This window comes from Pseudophryne corroboree, chromosome 6 (genome assembly GCF_028390025.1).
Source record: "Pseudophryne corroboree isolate aPseCor3 chromosome 6, aPseCor3.hap2, whole genome shotgun sequence".
Lineage (NCBI taxonomy): Eukaryota > Metazoa > Chordata > Amphibia > Anura > Myobatrachidae > Pseudophryne > Pseudophryne corroboree.
Genome location: NC_086449.1, coordinates 397,337,587 through 397,359,416, shown reverse-complemented (window position 1 = coordinate 397,359,416; position 21,830 = coordinate 397,337,587). Strand labels below are relative to the sequence as shown.

The window sequence follows — 21,830 nt, the reverse complement described above, 5'->3', positions numbered from 1 at the left end:
AGTCCATTGTAGTCACTCAGTGTATTGTGCTGCATCAGTCCAGCCAGTCACAGTGTTGGTGTTTTCTGCTGCCATATATCCAGTGTAGCTGTATAAGTGGTGCTGTATTGTGCAGACCAGTCCAGTGTAGTCATGGTATTGCGCTGCATCAGTTCAGCCAGTCACAATGTTGGTGTTCTCTGCTGCCATATATCCAGTGTAGCTGTATAAAGTGGTGCTGTGTTGTGCAGACCAGTCCAGTGTATTGTGCTGCATCAGTCCAGCCAGTCACAGTGTTGGTGTTCTCTGCTGCCATATATCCAGTGTAGCTGTATAAAGTGGTGCTGTGTTGTGCAGACCAGTGGTAGAGTCCTGTCTCATCAGTAATTCCAGTGATGATATACACTGCTGCTATATGTCCACTGCTGCAGTATAATAATTATAACAACAGCCTGTTGTGCTGCATCAGACCAGTGGTAGTGTCCTGTCTCATCAGTAATTCCAGTGACGATATACGCTGCTGCTATATGTCCACTGCTGCAGTATAATAATTATAACAACAACCTGTTGTGCTGCATCAGACCAGTGGTAGTGTCCTGTCCATCAGTCATTCCAGTCATTCCTCTGCTGCATATTTTCTTATATTACTCCCAAAAAAATTATGGAGAACAAAAAATTTGAGGATGAAAAAAGGGAAAGATCAAGAAGAACCACTTCCTCCTAGTGCTGAAGCTGCTGCCACTAGCCATGACATAGACGATGAAACGCCACCAACGTCAACTGCCAAGGCCGATGCCCAATGTGATAGTAGAGGGCATGTCAAATCCAAAAAGCCAAAGTTCAGTAAAAAGAACAAAAAAAAAAAAGAAATTTAAATCGTCTGAGGAGAAACATAAACTTGCCAATATGCCATTTACGAAACGGAGTGGCAAGGAACAGCTGAGGCCCTGGCCTATGTTCATGACTAGTGGTTCAGCTTCACATGACGATGGAATCCCTCATAACTGAGGCCTTCACACTTATGTTGGTGTTAGACGTGCATCCGGTATCTGCCATTAGTGCAGTGGGATTTAGACAATTGATGGAGGTATTGTGTCCCCGGTAACAAATCCCATCTAGATTCCACTTCAGTAGGCAGGCGATAGCGAGATTTTGCCATTTAATTCCAGTGATTTGGACGTATAATTACAGTGATTTTACCAATTAATTTCAGTGATTTATAATTATTAATTACAGTGATCTTGCCAATTAATTCCAGTGATTTATAATTATTAATTACAGTGATCTTGCCATTTAATTCCAGTGATTTGGACGTATAATTACAGTGATTTTGCCAATTAATTTCAGTGATTTATAATTATTAATTCCAGTGATTTGGACATATAATTCCAGTTGGAATTGTGTGTGTCGCTTGGCTTAGTCATACAGCTACCGCATTGCACCTCTTCGACATCTTTGCATGAGGTGCTGTTTGGGGCCTAGTTTTTGAAAAGTGCCATCCTGTGTGACACTGCTGTATGAGTCCAGGGGTACTGCCGGATAAGTCCACCAATTGCAGATTTTTTTTAAAAGTGACTGGAGCGTGCTGGAGATGCTGTCAGTGGACCGAACATTTGCGGCTCACTCTCAACATTCAGCCACTGCGTGACACTACTAGATGCGCCAGGTGGTTGTGTCGCTTAGCTTAGGTCTACAGCAACCTCGGTGCACCTTTTTTTCTTCTTTGCATCATGTGTGCTGTTAGGGGCCTTTTTTTATATCTGCCCCCTGTCTGCTACTGCAGTGCCATGCCTAGATGGGCCAATTGTTTGTATCGCTTGGCTTAGTCATACAACTACCTCATTGCAATTCTTTTTCTTCTTTGCATGATGTGCTGTTTGGGGCCTTTTTTTATATCTGCCCCCTGTCTGCTACTGCAGTGCCATGCCTAGATGGGCCAATTATTTGTATCGCTTGGCTTAGTCATACAACTACCTCATTGCAATTCTTTTTCTTCTTTGCATGATGTGCTGTTTGGGGCCTTTTTTTATATCTGCCCCCTGTCTGCTACTGCAGTGCCATGCCTAGATGGGCCAATTGTTTGTGTCGCTTGGCTTAGTCATACAACTGCCTTATTGCAATTCTTTTTCTTCTTTGCATGATGTGCTGTTTGGGGCCTTTTTTTATATCTGACCTCCTGTCTGCCACTGCAGTGCCACGCCTAGATGGGACAATTGTTTGTGTCGCTTGGCTTAGTCATACAACTACCTCATTGCAATTTTTTTTCTTCTTTGCATGATGTGCTGTTTGGGGCCTTTTTTTTTATATCTGCCCTCTTGTCTGCCACTGCAGTGCCACTCCTGGATGGGCTAGGTGTTTGTGTTGTCCACTTGTGTCGATTAGCTTAGTCATCCAGCAACCTCGGTGCAACCTTTTGGCCTAAAAACAATATTGTGAAGTGTGAGGTGTTCAGAATAGACTGGAAATGAGTGGAAATGATTGTTATTGAGGTTAATAATACCGTAGGAGCAAAATTACCCCCAAATTCTGTTATTTTAGCTTTTTTTATATATTTTTTTCAAAAATCATCCAGATCCAAAACCAAAACACGTAAGGGTGGTTTTGGCAAAACCAAGCCAAAACCAAAACACGAATGTGGAATTAGAGCCAAAACCAAAACACAAAACATGAAAAGTGCCCGCCGCACATCTCTACTTTTAGTGGATGGGTCCCGGAGCTGGTTCAGGCTATTTTGATGGTAAGTGGTCCTCTGGGTGAATGGGGTCAATTCCAATGCGTTTCGCTGCTCTATCTGGCAGCTTTTTCAAGGTGATCCTTCTGTGTCCTTATGGACATATAAATACCCCTTCTAATTATCTGATGACTAATTCATGAATCCGATAATTACTTCAACTAAGATAAAAATGACAGAAACAGTGTATATAAATATATGGAGGCAGACCTATTTAGACCTGCTTTTTCATTCATTAATAAATTCATATTATTATACATTAAAAAGTGTATAAAAAGTAATACATTTTATAATTGCCGATTTCCGGAAATTAGCGACAGTTCCGGACATGTGATGTAAACAAATAGCATGTGACTACATGTCCCTTGTTTTCATAGGATAACGCATGTCACATGCTGAAAAAATCAACATAGAGGCTGGATATTTCATCCCTAGCTTCCTACATTTGGTCAGGATCTGTCACGTGATCGGCGCTCTACTTCCGGCAATCCCATTCCAATCAGGTGATAAACAATTGAATGTCTAATTCCACAATCTGATTATACATTTCTTTTTTATTTTATTTAACCTTTTTCTACCTTTTAGCTTGCTTTAAAGGATCCATATTAGGAATCAGAGAACGTGTTCTGTACTTTTTCGATCACTTCCGGATTCCTCCCAGTGCTTTATGGGGATTGCAGTTTCCAGTGTATATATATGGATCCAATCACGTGACTGTCAGTTCACCGATCTTTTAATAAGTGTATAGTTTCTGTTAATTTGTATATTTAATCTCACAATCTATGATCAAATAGCAATTAGATACATATTTAAATAGATATAACACATTAGTATACAATAGTCTCCATTCTAAGCTGTGAATCGATTTTGGTAGTCCGATCACGTCACCACCAATACACCAATCATTAATATCATATGTGCAATGCATGATGGTAATTGTAGTGGTCAATATATACCATCCCTATTAGTAACAAAGTATCAGTATTTCCTCAGGCATAGTTACATACAATTCCATAAACTTTAAAATTAGAACAATCACGATAGTTTGTCTCTTATTACGAAACAACTGTAGCAGCAGACACAAAGTACCAATGGCCAGTACTCATAGTCAGATTAAAGGGCGGGGGGGGATGGACACTGTACCCCAGACAACCCTCTGTCAGGACGCCCCCAAGGTTGGAACACACCGACATTACTAGCTGTCCCTATTGTGCAGCAGCGGAACCAGGCAACTTGAATGTGAGCAGGACAGTATGCAGTGCAGGCAGAGAGAGAAAGGAGTATCAGGTTTCATGAGCTACTGACAGAGTTACTGCATAGGCGCCGATTCCGTGGGTGCTCCTGGGCCTGAGCACCCACGGAAAATGATGAGCATCCACCAGGGCCGGTGCTACCATGAATAGGCAGTTATGGACACCGGCCACTGGAGGGGTGGCATGCTCTAGCGGCAGATGCTCCACGAGTCCATCACCTTAGCACCGGAAGTACACTGGTCACTGCAGTGCCAGTGCTAAGTCTCCTTTCCCTGCCGCACCTGCACGGGCTGCCTGACAGCCGCCAGTGCAGATGTGCCTGCAAATTTAGAAGTGGAAGTATGCCCTATTAGTTTCTTCTACGGCCACAGTTTCCCCTCATCCATAGCGCCAGGCCCGCCCCCATCTTACCCTCAGCCCACCCCTACTACCTTGCTCCTTCCCGTCCGTTGGACCAGGCCCGTCCCCATTTCCTTAGCCCACCCTCTTCTTTCCCTCTACCTTGCTGTCTCCCGTCCAGCTCACCAAGCCCGCCTCCTCCTTCCACTCCACGCTGCTGCCCTCATTCTACTCAGCCTGGTGCTCCATTGGGGAGAGGACTCATGGTGAGTTCACATAGAGAGAGGCACTGAGATATTTTAATTAATTGTAGAGAATGTAGTGCAGTGTGTAAAAAGGGAGACTCTAGTGCTGGAATGTGTATAAAGGGGGACTCTGCTGCCGTATTGTGTAAAAAGGGGACTGCTGCCGTAATGTGTTAAAGGGGGGACCTCTGCCATAATGTGTAAAAAGGGGACTGCTGCCGTAATGTGTAAAAAGGGGGACATCTGCTGTAATGTGTATAAAGGGGACTCTGCTGCCGTAATTGGAATAATGGAGACTCCTGTGCTGCGTAACATGAATTTGTATTATTTTGTGACCACGCCCTTCTCCGTAAAGCCACTCCACTATATTTTTGGTTTGAGCACCCATCAGCAAAAACATAAATCGGCACCTCGGACCAGAAGAGAAAGAGTGGGGAGAGAGCTGTCAGTGACCCAGGGATCCTAGTTTCTCCTCCTCCCCACCTGGGTGTCTTGGTCCTGTGTAATCTGTTATCTAATGAGAGCTTTCGGGTCTAGAGAGAGACACACATAGAGAATCCTGTCCCAGTGTGTAATTAGTACAGAGGCTGCTGCTATTCTTGCATGTGACAAGATAAATATTGTATTTTATTTTTCTATGTGTATTTTAAGGTTGTTCAATTTGTCTTTGTTCCTTTACAAGAAAACGTTATAAATAGTTGTCTTTCAATTAGGTGGATCTATAAACAGCACCCAGGCATTATTAAACTATCAGTTCAAATCTGATATACACCATTGGTTTACATTTAATATACACAATACATACCTCCCAACATGACCCATTCCAGGAGGGACAAAATGCTCTCTACCTGGATTTACCCCTTAATTTATGACTCGCTGTTCTATCCATTCTTCGCACAGGAGTTTCTTATTTTCACGGTTGTAAACATAAATGAGTGTTAGAAATTTGGTAAATCTATAGAGATATTTATTTGAGACATCTTAATGTAAGCAAATATTAATCCACGGTTCCTGGGGTTACCCAAGGAGCACCCGTAGCATGGTAAAAAGTGACAGGGCCATTTTTGTAGTTTATTAAATTCTACCCACTGGAGGTGCAATCCAAATTTTGATCTGATTGTGCATTTGGGCGTTATCATTCACACAACGCAATCCACAACCCAGTGATGACATCATTATGTCAATCCCCTTTTCATCCCCCTAGGGGAGTCTATAAAAATTCTAATTACGTACTTTTCCTATTTCCCAATTAAAGAATACCTGTTATTTCAGCTTCTCAACATATTGGGAAGTAAGAGAATTAGTGATGAGTCTGTCAGTCAGTCAGTGAGTGAATGAGAGTAACGGTAAAAAGTGACAGGACCATTTGTGACATTTATGAAATTCTACACACTGGAGGTGCACTCCAAAATTTGATCTGATTGTCCATTTAGACGCAAGCCATGCATCGTTAATGATATCATAATGTCAATCCCTTTTCATCTCCAGAGGGGAAGTTTATTAAAATTCTAATCACGTAGTTTACCTATTTCCCACCTGAGTAATGCCTATGTTAAATGTCATCTTCCTAACATATCGGGAAGTAAGAGAATTAGTGATCAGTCATTCAGTCAGTCAGTGAGTGAGGGCTTTTGCATTTATATATATATATATATATATATATATATATAGATTGAAGGGATGTGCACTGGGCATTTTTTTGTGTTTTCTGTTTTGGTTTTGGATTTGGTTCCGCGGTCGTGTTTTGGCAATTGGACGCGTTTTGGCAAAACCTCCCTTAAGAATTTTTTGTCGGATTCGGATGTGTTTTGGATTCAGGTGGTTTTTTTTTCAAAAACCTCTCAAAAACAGCTTAAATCATTGAATTTGGGGGGTAATTTAGATCCTATAGTGTTATTAACCTCAATAACCATAATTTCCACTCATTTCCAGTCTATTCTGAACACCTCACACCTCACATATTATTTTTAGTCCTAAAATTTGCACCGAGGTCACTGGATGACTAAGCTAAGCGACCCAAGTGGGCGGCACAAACACCAGGCCCATCTAGGAGTGGCACTGCAGTGTCAGACAGGATGGCACTTAAAATATAGTCCCCAAACAGCACATGATGCAAAGAGAAATGAAAGAAAAAAGAGGTGCAAGATGGAATTGTCCTTGGGCCCTTCCACCCACCCTTATGTTGTATAAACAGGATATGCACACTTTAACAAACCCATCATTTCTGCGACAGGGTCTGCCACACGACTGTGGCTGAAATGACTGGTTGGTTTGGGCCCCCACCAAAAAAGAAGCAATCAATCTCTCCTTGCACAAACTGGCTCTACAGAGGCAAGATGTCCACCTCCTCCTCTTCGTCTGATTCCTCACCCCTTTCACTGTGTATATTCCCCTCCTCACAGAGTATTAATTCGTCCCCACTGGAATCCACCATCACAGGTCCCTGGGTACTTTCTGGAGGCAATTGCTTGTGAATGTCTCCACGGAGGAATTGATTATAATTCATTTTGATGAACATCATCTTCTCCACATTTTGTGGAAGTAACCTCCTACGCCGATCGCTGACAAGGTTACCGGCTGCACTAAACACTCTTTCGGAGTACACACTGGAGGGGGGGTCAACTTAGGTAAAATAAAGCTAGTTTGTGCAAGGGCCTCCAAATTGCCTCTTTTTCCTGCCAGTATACGTATGGACTGTCTGACATGCCTGCTTGGATGCTGTCACTCATATAATCCTCCACCATTTTTTCAATGGTGACAGAATCATATGCAGTGACAGTAGACAACATGTCAGTAATCGTTGGCTGGTCCTTCAGTCCGGACCAGATGTCAGCTATCACTCCTGAAAATTTTATCCTTTTCCTGGCAGCTCCAGTGGCGGTAGAAAATGAAGGAGGAGCTGTTGGCGGGTCACGTTCCGCTTGAGTTGACAATTGTCTCACCAGCAGGTCTTTGAACATCTGCAGACTTGTGTCTGCCGAAAAGAGAGATACAACGTAGGCTTTAAACCTAGGATCGAGCACGGTGGCCAAAATGTAGTGCTCTGATTTCAACAAATTGACCACCCATGAATCCTGGTTAAGCAAATGAAGGGCTCCATCCACAAGTCCCACATACCTAGCGGAATCGCTCCATTTTAGCTCCTCCTTCAATCTCTCCAGCTGATTCTGCAAAAGCCTGATAAGGGGAATGACCTGACTCAGGCTGGCAGTGTCTGATCTCATGTGTGGCAAGTTCAAAGGGTTGTAGAAACTTGCACAATGTTGAAATCATTCTCCACTGCGCTTGAGTCAGGTGCATTACCCCTCCTTTGCCTATATCGTAGGCAGATGTATAGGCTTGAATGGCCTTTTGCTGCTCCTCCATTCTCTGAAGCATATAGAGGGTTGAATTCCACCTCGTTAAAACCTCTTGCTTCAGCTGATGGCAGGGCATGTTCAGGAGTGTTTGCTGGTGCTCCAGTTTTCGGCACGCGGTGGCTGAATGCCGAAAGTGGCCCGCAATTCTTCAGGCCACCGACAGCATCTCTTGCACGCCCCTGTCGTTTTTAAAAAAATTCTGCACCACCAAATTCATTGTATGTGCAACACATGGGACGTGCTGGAATTTTCCCACATGTTATGCACGCACAATATTGGTGGCGTTGTCCGATGTCACAAATCCCCATGAGAGTCCAATTGGGGTAAGCCAATCTGCGATGATGTTCTTCAGTTTCCATAAGAGGTTGTCAGCTGTGTGACTCTTATGGAAAGTGGTGATACAAAGCGTAGCCTGCCTAGGAATGAGTTGGCGTTTGCGAGATGCTGCTACTGGTGCTGCTGCTGCTGTTGTTGCTGCAGGAGGCAATATGGTGGGCTGTCACAGTCATATAGTCCTTAGTTTGCCCTGCTCCACTTGTCCACATGTCCGTGGTTAAGTGTACATTGGGAACAACTGCATTTTTTAGGACACTGGTGACTCTTTTTCTCATGTCTGTGTACATTCTCGGAATCGCCTGCCTAGAGAAGTGGAACCTAGATGGTATTTGGTACCGTGGACACACTACCTCAACCTGTCTAAGGAGGAAATTGACATTGAGGGAGTTGGTGGTGTGGTTTGCAGAAGTTTGGGTACAAGAGGAAGAAGGGATTTAGTTGTCAGTGGACTGCTTCTGCTGTCACCCAAAGTTTTTGAACTTGTCAATGACTTCTGATGAATGCGCTCCAGGTAACGTATAAGGGAGGATGTTCCTAGGTGGCTAACGTCCTTACCCCTACTTATTACAGCTTGACAAAGGCAACACACGGCTTGACACCAGTTTTCCGCATTTCTGTTGAAATGATTCCACACCGAAGAGGTGATTTTTTTTTGTATTTTGACCAGGCATGTCAATGGCCTTATTCATCCCATGGACAACAGGTGTCTCCCTGGGTGCCTGACTTAAACAAACCACCTCTCCATCAGAATCCTCCTTGTCAATTTCCTCCTCAGCGCCAGCAACACCCATATCCTCTTCCTGGTGTACTTCAACAGTGACATCTTCAATTTGACTATCAGGAACTGGACTGTGGGTGCTCCTTCCAGCACTTGCAAGGGGCGTGCAAATGGTGGAAGGAGCCACCTCTTCCCGTCCAGTGTTGGGAAGGTCAGGCATTGCAACCGACACAATTGGACACTCCTTGGGGATTTGTGATTTAGAAGAACGCACAGTTCTATGCTGGGCTTTTGCCAGCTTAAGTCTTTTCATTTTTCTAGCGGGAGGATGTGTGCTTCCATCCTCATGTGAAGCTGAACCACTAGCCATGAACATAGGCCAGGGCCTCAGCCGTTCCTTGCCACTCCGTGTCGTAAATGGCATATTGGCAAGTTTACGCTTCTCTACAGATGCTTTCATTTAGATTTTTGGGTCATTTTACTGAACTTTTGTTTTTTGTTTTTTACATGCTCTCTACTATGACATTGGGCATCATCCTTAGCAGACAACGTTGATGGCATTTCATTGTCCCTGCCATGACTAGTGGCAGCAGCTTCAGCACTTTGTGGAAGCGGATCTTGATCTTTCCCTATTTTACCCTCCACATTTTTGTTCTCCATTTTTTAATGTGTCGAATTATATGCCAGTAATATATCTTGAATTAGACGGCAGTAATGTCTGTAATTAGATAACATTAGATAGATTCCAGATACAACTGTGACTGCAATGATGAAGACCTATGCACAGTGATAGGACACTACCACAGCACCCTACAGCAGCAAGATGCAGCACAAGACACTGGACTTTTAGTCACCACAATGCAGCACTGATACTGAGCACAGATATAGAGCACTGTTCTGGATATTAGAACTGACATCGGGCAGCGAGAACAGCACTGGACTACTGCACTGTACTACTATATACTGGTCACCACAATGCAGCAATGATAATAATGAGCACAGATATTGAGCACTGTTCAGGATAATAGAACTGACACTGGGCAGTGAGAACAGCACTGGACTACTGTACTATACTACTATATAATGGTCACCACAATGCAGCAATGATAATAATGAGCACAGATATTGAGCACTGTTCAGGATAATAGAACTGACACTGGGCAGTGAGAACAGCACTGGACTACTGTACTGTACTACTATATACTGGTCACCACAATGCAGCAATGATAATAATGAGCACAGATATTGAGCACTGTTCAGGATAATAGAACTGACACAGAGCAGCAAAATACAGCAATGGACTACTGTACTGTACTACCATATACTGGTCACCACAATGCAGCACTGATACTGAGCACAGATATTGAGCTGATATTTAGCTGATATTGGGCTATTCAGGCAGAGAACGTAGCCACGTCCTCTCCTCTCAATCTACAATGCACGAGTGAAAATGGCGGCGACGTGCGGCTCTTTATATGGAATCCAAATCTCGCGAGAATCCGACAGCGGGATGATGACGTTTTCCCCCATTCGGGTTTTGCGTGTAAGTTGGGAAGAACCGAGGCTGCCTCGGACCTGTGTAAACTACATGAAGCTAGGGGGGGTTCGGATCTCGACGAACCAAACCCGCTCATCTCTAATAGATTGCAATCACCTGTGTGTGCAGGGCTGGATTGGCCATAAAAGCCACCGGGAAGATCCCCGGGAGGCCGGCCGGAGTGTGGGGCCGAATACAGCATGTGTTGTGTACCCATCCCAGTGGCTTGTGAGTCACACTCGCTATAATTCCCGACAGCAGCTACAGTCCCCAGCCGGCACCCGCCCAGACAGAACAGCGCAGCAGGGACTGACACATGGCCATGCAGTGAGTGGCCGCCCTTTCTACTTCCTGTCACTCTCATCCAGGGCCCCTTGTTTCCTCCCCCTCCACCCTCGATTCTCCTTTCCTGCTCTGCTCTCTTTCCTCCCTCCTCCGACTGCACCAAAAACTCCGTGATACCCCATCCAACAGGTTCCCCTCTCCCCATTCATGGCACCCATGACCCCCTCTCCTCCCATAGGCTACCCTCCCCTGTATCTCTCCCCTCAGAGCCCCAAACCCCTCTCCCCTCCATTCGCGGCACCCATGACCCCCCCACACACACACAAGGGCTACGCTCTCATGTATCTCTCCCCTCAGAGCCCCAAACCCCCTTCCCCCCATTCGCAGCCCCCCGACCAACCCCCCCTGCCACACACAAAGGGGGCTGCGGGGACTTCTGTCCCGGGCCCTGACAGAGATGGAGCCCCACAGCAGATCGTGGACCATTGCCATAAATAGGTATGTGCTGATGGTGCCATGCCCACAGCGCACATGCACTGAAGGCGCACCATCGGCAGCACACCTCCCCGCCCCTCCGCACACCCACAGTCACTTCAGTGCTGCCTCCCGCCAGCCGCCGGAGCCGCCCCCCAAAGCCGCAGCCACTACTCTCAGACCAGCGCTCCTGCGCTGTCTGCCTCCCACCAGCCGCCGGAGCCGCCCCCACTGGTGCGATCTGAGCAGGTCCAAAGCCGCAGCCACTGCTCTCTGTACTGCGCTGCCTGTCTACTGTCAGCCGCCGGAGCCATCTCTGGTCTCCGAGTCCTGCTGATGCCTGCCTCCCACTGCCGCCTCTGATCATGCGGCAGCCGCCAGCTCCTGGGACTCGGCCTCCTCTGCCGGATCACAGGTGAGTATAACTCTTTCTCTCTTTCTCTTTCTCTCTCTCTCTCTCTCTCTCTCTCCCATAAAAGGGGGACTGCCTGCCGTAATGTGTAAAAAGGGGGATGCTGTCTGCCGTAATGTGTGAAATGGGGGATGCTGTCTGCCGTAAGGTGTAAAAAGGGGACGCTGTCTGCCGTAATGTGTAAAAAGGGGACGCTGTCTGCCATAATGTGTAAAAAAAGGGGACACTGTCTGCCGTAATGTGTAAAAAAAAAAGGGGACGCTGTCTGCCGTAATATGTAAAAAAAATGGGACGCTGTCTGTTGTAATGTGTAAAAAAGGGGTCGATGTCTGCTGTAATGTGTAAAAAAAAGGGGACGCTGTCTGCCGTAATGTGTAAAAAAGGGGTTGCTGTCTGCCGTAATGTGTAAAAAGGGGACGCTGTCTGCCGTAATGTGTAAAAAGGGGGACGCTGTCTGCCTTAATTTGAAAAAAGTGGGACTGTCTGCCGTAATGTGTAAAAGGGGCTCTAGCTGGTGTAGTGGTGCTGCTGTGCAGCGTAATTTGAATAATGGAGACTACTGTGCACCATAGTATGAGGGGGGGGGGGCGCCAATGACTTTCCTTGCACACAGCGCTAAATTGCCTAGTTATGGCACTGTCGTGGACCAACAGTCAGTGGCATCATTTCAAATTTGGAGCCGACCGTAAGTCAATCGCATATCACGGAACCGCAGCCAATCTGAGTGGCCGCCTTGATTAGTTGCCAGTCCGTGAGCTGCAATTGGCTCACGGTCGGTGCTGGGCCGGGGATCTGTTCCTGTCTGCAGCTCCAGCTGCCTGGTTCAATCAGTGCCAGCAGAGACCACGGCTTTAGTACTGCTCAGTCTCTCAATTGAGCCCCTCATGCCTGACCTGTCACAGGCTCCGACTCGGTACTCTGAGATGAGCAGAGTAAGAGAGGGTGAGGAGCTCTGCACCTCGGCGTCCAGCGTGTTTCCATCAACTGCCGCCGCGTTCTGATTCCAGTGTAAGTTGAAACCTTGTTCCTGCTGGCTGTTTCCACACTAAAATGGAGCAGCACTGAGAGAACGCTGTATAGGAGGAAATCAATTCACTGCTTCTACATGCAACAGGCAGCGATGCTTACTTACATGTTCCATCCATCATCTGTACAACAGCACGGTAAGTACCCGCTGCCATGTATGGGGGTACAGACACAAGGGGGTTATTTTTTTATTTCTGTAGTATTGTGTGCATATAGGGACAACCCTATTGCAGCTGACATTGTGTGATGTACTGTTGCAATGAGCCTTTGTCCTATGTAAGCATTGTGTTATTAACATAGTGGCACCACACAAGTCCAGAATGCTGGAGCGTGTTGTCCTCTGCTTTACAGCCACAAATTCCACCATGCCTGAATGGTTACGTGTGGTCTGGGGTATAATGGGGATAGGTGTTGGTGGTGGGGTTACATGATGGATTGAGTGATCCCCAACAGAGGTGGTACTTTACTATAACACCTGCTTTGGAGAACACTATGGCAATAATTTATCAACGTTTTAAATGGGCAGAACTAGAGGTACTGTAGCTGTAGTGTAGTGTATAGAGTGGTCAGTAGAGTATAGAGGGGTCAGTAGTGTAGGGTATAGAGGGGTCAGTAGTGTTGGGTACAGAGGGGTCAGTAGGGTATAGAGGGGTCAGTAACGTAGGGTATAGAGGGGTCAGTAGTGTAGGGTGTAGAAGGGTCAGTAACGTAGTGTAGGGTGTAGAAGGGTCAGTAATGTAGTGTAGGGTGTAGAGGGGTCAGTAATGTAGTGTAAGGTGTAGAGGGGTCAGTAACGTAGTGTAAGGTGTAGAAGGGTCAGTAACGTAGTAGTGTAGGGTGTAGAGGGGTCAGTGATGTAGTGTAGGGTGTAGAGGGGTCAGTAACATAGTGTAAGGTGTTTAGGGGTCAGTGATGTAGTGTAGGGTGTACAAGGGTCAGCAGTGTAGTGGTGGAGGATATAGAAGGGTCCATACTCCCTTAGGTAGTGTAGGGTATAGAGGGGTCAGTAGTGTAGGGTACAGAGGGGTCAGTAAGGTATAGAGGGGTCAGTAACATAGGGTATAGAGGGGTCAGTAGTGTAGGGTGTAGAAGGGTCAGTAACGTAGTGTAGGGTGTAGAGGGGTCAGTAACGTAGTGTAAGGTTTAGAGGGGTCAGTAACGTAGTGTAAGGTGTAGAAGGGTCAGTAACGTAGTAGTGTAGGGTGTAGAGGGGTCAGTGATGTAGTGTAGGGTGTAGAGGGGTCAGTAACATAGTGTAAGGTGTATAGGGGTCAGTGATGTAGTGTAAGGTGTACAAGGGTCAGTAGTGTAGTGGTGGAGGATATAGAAGGGTCCCTACTCCCTTAGGTAGTGTAGGGTGTAGAGGGGTCAGTAAAAATACTAATCCCAAGTACTTAGCACACTGTTAGGTACACAATTTGGGTAAAAAAGGCAAAAGGTTAGAGATGCGATACGTGCCATGTGTTGCGCCACGTTTCATTATGCTTACATGGAGATATGTTAGATTTTTGTAGAGGGGGTGCAAAGGAAATTTTCACTCTGGGCTCTGCTTGGCACTGGTTGACATCACAGTAGTGTACGGTCACTGAATACGCTGTGTGGTAGGGCAGTGTTTGGGTTCAGGTACAGAACATGTGACCCCCTAGATTAGTATAACTAAACTGCTTCAAAACATCATTAAACTTGTTCACTCTGCTCACCACAGGTTACTATTCCCCGTAGATGTCCACGTGGACAGTAAACCTGCTAGCCCAGGCCAGGGCTCCCATGTTCTGACATTGTGCCCAGTGTTTGATATCACAGCGTGACTTGCTATTATTCCTAGTTATCATGCATTCACTGAAAAAGCTTTGTATTGAGACAGTATTCATAATCAAAGTATGAATTGCTACCTGGGCTGACAACAGGGGGGCCCTGTCTATTTTGTCAGACCCGGGCTCCACAATTTCTGATGGCAGTCCTACACACACAGGCTACCCTCTCCTGTATTCTCTCCCCTCACAACCCCCTCCCCTTTCGCTGTACCCGCGACCATAGGAGTGCGCACGGGGTGTACATTGTGTGCACAGGCACATCCTAATGCCCGCCATTTCAGGGTTGGAAAAATGGGAGGTGGTGGGGGGCTGAGCAGATGACAGTGATATGCATGGCGCATATCACTGTCACACACACACAATATGTGCTGCCCTCAGGACCCTTCACAGTGGCTCGTATCACACCTCTCTTGTTATGGCCAAGTGTATTAATCCCGCCTACTTTGGTGTTGGTTCTGCCTATCATTGATTTGGTGCCACCCACATGAGGCCACTTCAGAAAAAATTTTCAGGACCACTTTTAGTTCCCAACCCGCCCCTGTGCGTGTGCAATACTTTTCTTATCAATGAAATAGTTCAACACAGGTGACGCCAATCATATATTAAGAGAGAAGCAGATGAAGAGTGTTTTGTCCCTCCTAGAATGGGTTATGTTGGTTGGAATGCCCAATCTAATATACACCCACCCCTCCCCCGTGCCCCCTTGTCTTTAGTGATCCCCCCAAAGGCTTAATCTGGCCTGGCAGTAATTCGGGCATGCACTGGACCTGTACTGCAAGTGATTAACAGTCTGCAGCCACTTGGGTGCGGGGAGGGGTGGCGACAGCAGCCATCTCACAAAATGGAAGTGTGATACCTCCGTTTTCTGGGAGTGCCAAGTACAGGGTCTTTGTCTTCCAGTGGAGATTTCCCGGTCACTTGGAAGGAGCTGTGGCAGCTGGCTTGTGTGACCTCATGGGTCACTCAACTGGCAGATGGTGTCATAAGTGATGCAGTGCTGCTTCCACGGACGCAGCACCGGATCACACATGCAGCAGGAGATGTCCTCTCATACCAGATGCTTCATGCTGCATTAACATATGCTGGCATCACTGCTGCTTAAATCAGGCCTTTAACATCTTTGATAGCAGTTTCTTAACAAAATACAATTTTATTCACAACTGAAATTTTAAATATTCAACTTATATATGAATTGAAGCAAAGCTTTATAACTTTATTTTGTTTTATATTTAGTATAGTCAGCTCTGTGACTTACTGACCTTAATATGTTATATGTATAATATAAATTATTTCTTTATAGTGCAATAGCAGGATGATGCTGGTTGCTGACACGTACTTGTTTCCTGTCTGAATTAGCTATCTGAACAGCACTACAGCTTACTTATTTTTATCACATATCTTTACAGTATGTCAGTGTTAGACAGTCTTGGTTATATAACACAGCAGTATTATATCCCTCACTGCAGACTTTTCCTGTCAGATTAGGTGACCCACCAAGGGGTTCACTACGGCTGGCCGGCGGTCGGGCTCCCGGCGACCAGCATCCCGGCGCCGGGAGCCCGACCGCCGGCTTACCGACAGCTTGGCGAGCGCAAATGAGCCCCTTGCGGGCTCGCTGCGCTCGCCACGCTACGGGCACGGTGGCGCGCTACGCGCGCCACACTATTTTATTCTCCCTCTATGGGGGTCGTGGACCCCCACGAGGGAAAATAATTGTCGGTATGCCGGCTGTCGGGCTCCCGGCGCCGGTATACTGAGCGCCGGGAGCCCGACCGCCGGCAAACAGAAGACCACCCCCCACCAAGACCTCAGGTTATTGGCTATTCATAGCTGACTTCTCTGTAACAGTTTATACACAATCTTCATCATTTAACCCATTCTTATCTGATGTCTCACAGCAGACTTTTCCTGTCAGATCTCTGTCAAATGTCATGTTCCACCAGAACCATAGAAAAGCATTATTTTACAGGTGTTATTTAACATCAGTAATAGTACAGGTTGAGTATCCCATATCCAAATATCCGAAATACGGAATATTCCGAAATATGGACTTTTTGGAGTGAGAGTGAGATAGTGAAACTTTTGTTTTTTGATGGCTCAATGTACACAAACCTTGTTTAATACACAAAGTTATTAAAAATATTGTATTAAATGACCTTCAGGCTGTGTGTATAAGGTGTATATGAAACATAAATGAATTGTGTGAATGCAGACACACATTGTTTAATGCACAAAGTTATAAAAAATAATGGCTAAAATGACCTTCAGGCTGTGTGTATAAGGTGTATATGAAACATAAATGCATTCTGTGCTTAGACTTGGGTCCCATCACCATGATATCTCATTATGGTATGCAATTATTCCAAAATACGGAAAAATCTCATATCCAAAATACCTCTGGTCCCAAGCATTTTGGATAAGGGATACTCAACCTGTATTCAATATGGATTGAACATACAGTATTTACTCAATTTAACTTTTTTGGAAATCCACTTGCAATTCCACTGTGTACACACCTGGCCGTCACGTCGGCAGACCCGCTGTCGAGCCAACTCTGCGGCTGATCCAGTATACACATACACCAATTGGCAGCTTGACATGTCAGTCAGGACACTCAGCTGGGTGGGCATTTGAACGTGCCTGCCGCAGCAAGTGTATGGACAGTCAGTGGACCACCCGTATACAGAGCCAAATGCACCGATATATTTGCTGTATTGCATATCCAACATGATATGTCTGTCAATAATGTCATTGACAGACATATCAGGAGTACACACAAATGGGCAATATATCGGTCAGTGTGTACCTAGCGTCTTGGTTGAGAGCATTGTGGTCATCTTTTGGATCTGACTGCTCTCTTCCCTCACCTGTACTGCAAGTGAACAGAAGGTGTTAAACTCTGCTAACCTATCTAGCACAGGTAACACAGGAAAACACTGGTAGCATTTTGCATGTCAAACTAAGGGGTTTATGAATCAAGCAGTAAAAAGAGTGAAGAAGTGCCCAAGCGGAGATGTTGCCAAAAAGTAAATTTTACTAAATAATACATAGATGCTACATGGTTGCTATGGGTACCTTTTCCACTGGTCCACTTCTCCAATCTTTTCACTGATTGATACATCAACCGCCTCAGTTATCTATGATATACATGATTTCATGGGGCCAGAAGGTAATCTGCCTAATTTAGCCAATAAGTAAATATGTTCTACCCTTGCTGTACCATTAATTTATGTCATACAAAGGATTAGACAAATTCTCAAGAGGTCCCTAAGTGCCTTAGACAATACCTAGTTATTGCTTGTAAATATTTCCATAAATACATTTTTCATCAGCCGCGTTTAACAGGCTTATGGGGTTGGTGATCAAAACTATAGTCTTTCCTCTTTTACTGAAGACCACATAGTGAGCTGGTTGGTCAAAGAGGAGCGCTACACAGTTTGTTGGAGCACAAGATATAGCTCTCTGTGAACATTACAATGGAACAGCAGTAGTAGTAGTTAAGGGCCCACATCTCCTGAAGGTCCTCTTGTCTGAAATGTTGGTGGAACCTTCAAGTTTTACATCATTCACAGAGCCCTAGCCCACAAAACACCTTAATTATTGATCATATGATTGATTATGATATTGTTAAAACAACACTTTGCTTATACATCGAAAGTTCTGTTGTGTAAGCAAAAATCTAAATATAAAAAGTAGAGATGAGCGGTTCGGTTCTCAGAGTACCAAACCCTACCGAACTTCACGTCTCGAGCCCGGATCAGAGTCCGGCTCGGGTTTTCCCGCCTGACTTGGAAACCAGAACGAGGCAAAACGTCATCATCCCACTGTCGAATTCTCGTGGGGTTTGGATACCATATAAGCAGCCACGCGTCGCCGCCATTTTCACTCCAGTCCTGGAGAGTGTAGTGAGAGGACGTGTCTTCGTCCTCAGTGTTTGTGTGGGCGGGAAAGTGGGGTGGCGATTATAGTGCTGCCTTGTGCTGCTCAGACCAGTGTAGTGTCTTAGCTGCATCAGTCAGTTCAGTGACCAGTCACAGTGGTGGTGTCCTCTGCTGCCATATGTCCATTGCTGCTGTATAAGACCCTTACATTGTTGCTGTGTTGTCCTGCTTCAGACCAGTGGTAGTTTCCTGTGCATCAGTCAGTCCAGTGAGCAGTCACAGTGGTGGTGTTCTCTGCTGCCGTATGTCCAGTGCTGCTGTATAATAAGTCCCTTACAGTGTTGCAGTGTTGTCCTGCATCAGACCAGTGGTAGTGTTCTGTGCATCAGTCAGTCCAGTGATCAGTCACAGTGGTGGTGTCCTCTGCTGCCATATGTCCATTGCTGCTGTATAAGACCCTTACATTGTTGCTGTGTTGTCCTGCATCAGACCAGTGGTAGTTTCCTGTGCATCAGTCAGTCCAGTGAGCAGTCACAGTGGTGGTGTTCTCTGCTGCCATATGTCCAGTGCTGCTGTATAATAAGTCCCTTACAGTGTTGCAGTGTTGTCCTGCATCAGACCAGTGGTAGTGTTCTGTGCATCAGTCAGTCCAGTGATCAGTCACAGTGGTGGTGTCCTCTGCTGCCATATGTCCAGTGCTGCTGTATAATAAGTCCCATACTGTGTCGCTGTGTTGTCCTGCATCAGACCAGTGGTAGTGTCTTGTGCTGTATATTATTTACTCCAAATAAAGCGGTTATTAACATTTAATCCAAATATAATTTTTACAGGGTTTGCCTTGTGTGGTGTAGGGGTACGCTCTCCTGTGCCGCATGTTGGCCCTGATTCCGAGTTGAGCGCTAGCTGCTTTCGTTCGCAGCGCAGCGATGAGGCAAAAAAACGGCAATTCTGCACATGCGTATGGGGCGCACTGCGCACGCGCATTGTACTTTCACAAAGGCCGATGCAGTTTTACACAAGCTCTAGCGACGCTTTTCAGCCGCACTGCTGGCCGCAGAGTGATTGACAGGAAGTGAGTGTTTCTGGGAGGTAACTGACCGTTTTCGAAGAGTGTGTGAAAAAACGCAGGCGTGCCAGATAAAAACGCAGGCGTGGCTGGAAAAACATAGGCATGGCTGGGCGAATGCAGGGCGTGTTTGTGACGTCAAAACAGGAACTAAATAGTCTGAAGTGATCGCAAGCTAGGAATAGGTCCCAAGCTACTCTGAAACTGCACAATCTTTTTTTGTAACAGCGCTGCGAACCTTTCGTTCACACTTCTGCTAAGCTAAGATACACTCCCACAGGGTGGCGTCTTAGCGTTTGCACGGCTAAAAGCAGCTAGCGAGCGAACAACTCGGAATGAGGGCCATTGTGTTAAATAACTGGAGAACAAAAATTTGGAGGATAAAATAGGGAAAGATCAAGATCCACTTCCACCTAGTGCTGAAGCTGCTGCCACTAGTCATGACATAGACGATGAAATGCCATCAACGTCATCTGCCAAGGTCGATACTCAATGTCATAGTAGAGGGCATGTCAAATCCAAGAAGCAAAAGTTCAGTAAAATGACCCAAAAAAATACATTTAAATGGTCTGAGGAGAAACGTAAACTTGCCAATATGCCATTTATGACACGGAGTGGCTAGGAATGGCTAAGGCCCTGGCCTATGTTCATGACTAGTGGTTCAGCTTCACATGACGATGGAAGCCATCATACGCCCGCTAGAAAAATGAAAAGAGTTAAGCTGGCAAAAGCACAGCAAAGAACTGTGCGTTCTAAGAAGGTACCACAGATCCCCAAGGAGAGTCCAAGTGTGTTGGCGGTTGCGATGCCTGACCTCCCCAACACTGGACAGGAAGAGGTGGCTCCTTCCACCATTTGCACACCCTCTGCAAGTGCTGGAAGGAGCACCCACAGTCCAGTTTCTGATATTCAAATTGAAGATGTCACTGTTGAAGTACACCAGGATGAGGATATGGGTGTTGCTGGCGCTGAGGAGGAAGTTGACGAGGAGGATTCTGATGGTGATGTGGCTTGTTTAAATCAGGCACCGTGTTTAAATCAGGCACCGGGATAGACACCTGTTGTCCGTGGGATGAATAAGCCCATTGTGATGCCTGGGAAAAATACCAAAAAGGCCACCTCTTCGGTGTGGAATTACAAATCCGGACAACAGGTGTGTTAAGCCATGTGTTGCCTCTGTCAATCTGTAATAAGTAGTGGTAAGGATGTTAATGACCTAGGAACATCCTCCCTTATACGTCACCTACTGTGCATTCATCAGAAGTCAGTGTCAAGTTGTAAAACTTTGGGTAAGAGCGTAAGCAGTCCACTGACACCTAAATCCCTTCTTCCTCTTGTACCCAAGCTCCTGCAAGCCACACCACCAAATCCCTCAATGTCAACTTCCTCCTCAGTCAGATATGTCAGTAGTCCTGCAGGCCATGTCACTGGCAAGACTGAGGAGTCCTCTCCTAACCGGGATTCCTCCGGAGGATCCTTGAGTGGTAAGCCTGCTGTTGCTGCTGGTGCTGCTGTTGTTGCTGCTGGGAGTCGATCATCATCCCAGAGGGGAAGTCGGAAGACCACTTGTACTTCTTCAACTGAGCAATTGACTGTCCAACAGTCCTATGTGACGAAGATGAAATATGACAGAAGTCATCCTTTTGCAAAGCGGATAACTGAGGCCTTGACAGCTATGTTGGTGTTAGACGTGCGTCCGGTATCCGTCATTAGTTCAGTAGGACTTAGAGAATTGTTTGAGGTAGTGTGTCCTTGGTACCAAATCCCATCTTGGTTCCACCTCACTAGGCAGGCAATACCGAGAATGTACAGAGACATTAGAAAAAGTGTCCTCAGTGTACTAAAAAATGCAGTTGTACCCACTGTCCACTTAACCACGGACATGTGGACAAGTGGAACAGGGTAGACTAAGGACTAGGACTAGAAACATAGAAACATAGAATTTGATGGCAGAGAAGAACCACTTGGTCTATCTAGTCTGTTTTTGTTTTAACCATATTTTTATCTTAAAACTTATTTGATCCTTATTTCTTTGTAAGGATATCCTTATGTCTATCCCATGCATGTTTAAATTGCTCTACTGTCTTAGCCTCTACCACCACTGATGGGAAGCTATTCCACTTGTCCACTACCCTTTCGGTGAACTAATTTTTCCTCAAGTTTACCCTGAACCTCCCCCCCTCCAGTCTCAGTGCATGTCCTAGTGTCCTACTGCTTCTCTTCATTTAGAGAATGTTTTCCTCCTGGACTTTGTTAAAACCCTTGATATATTTGAAAGTTTCTATCATGTCCCCCCTGTCCCTTCTCTGCTCCAAACTAAACATATTGAGATTTTTTTAGTCTTTCTGTGTATGTTTTGTGATGTAGGCCATTCA

At 45.7% G+C, this 21,830-nt stretch overlaps 1 long non-coding RNA gene across 1 annotated transcript in view; it reads left to right on the top strand.

Moving 5' to 3' along the window:
- LOC134935323 (uncharacterized) overlaps window positions 1-21,830 on the top strand; it is a 121,470-nt gene that overhangs the window by 80,443 nt on the left and 19,197 nt on the right. Inside the window, exon 2 of the long non-coding RNA XR_010180057.1 lies at window positions 3,088-3,213. This is a non-coding gene — a long non-coding RNA (uncharacterized LOC134935323). The remainder of the gene's footprint in view (window positions 1-3,087; window positions 3,214-21,830) is intronic.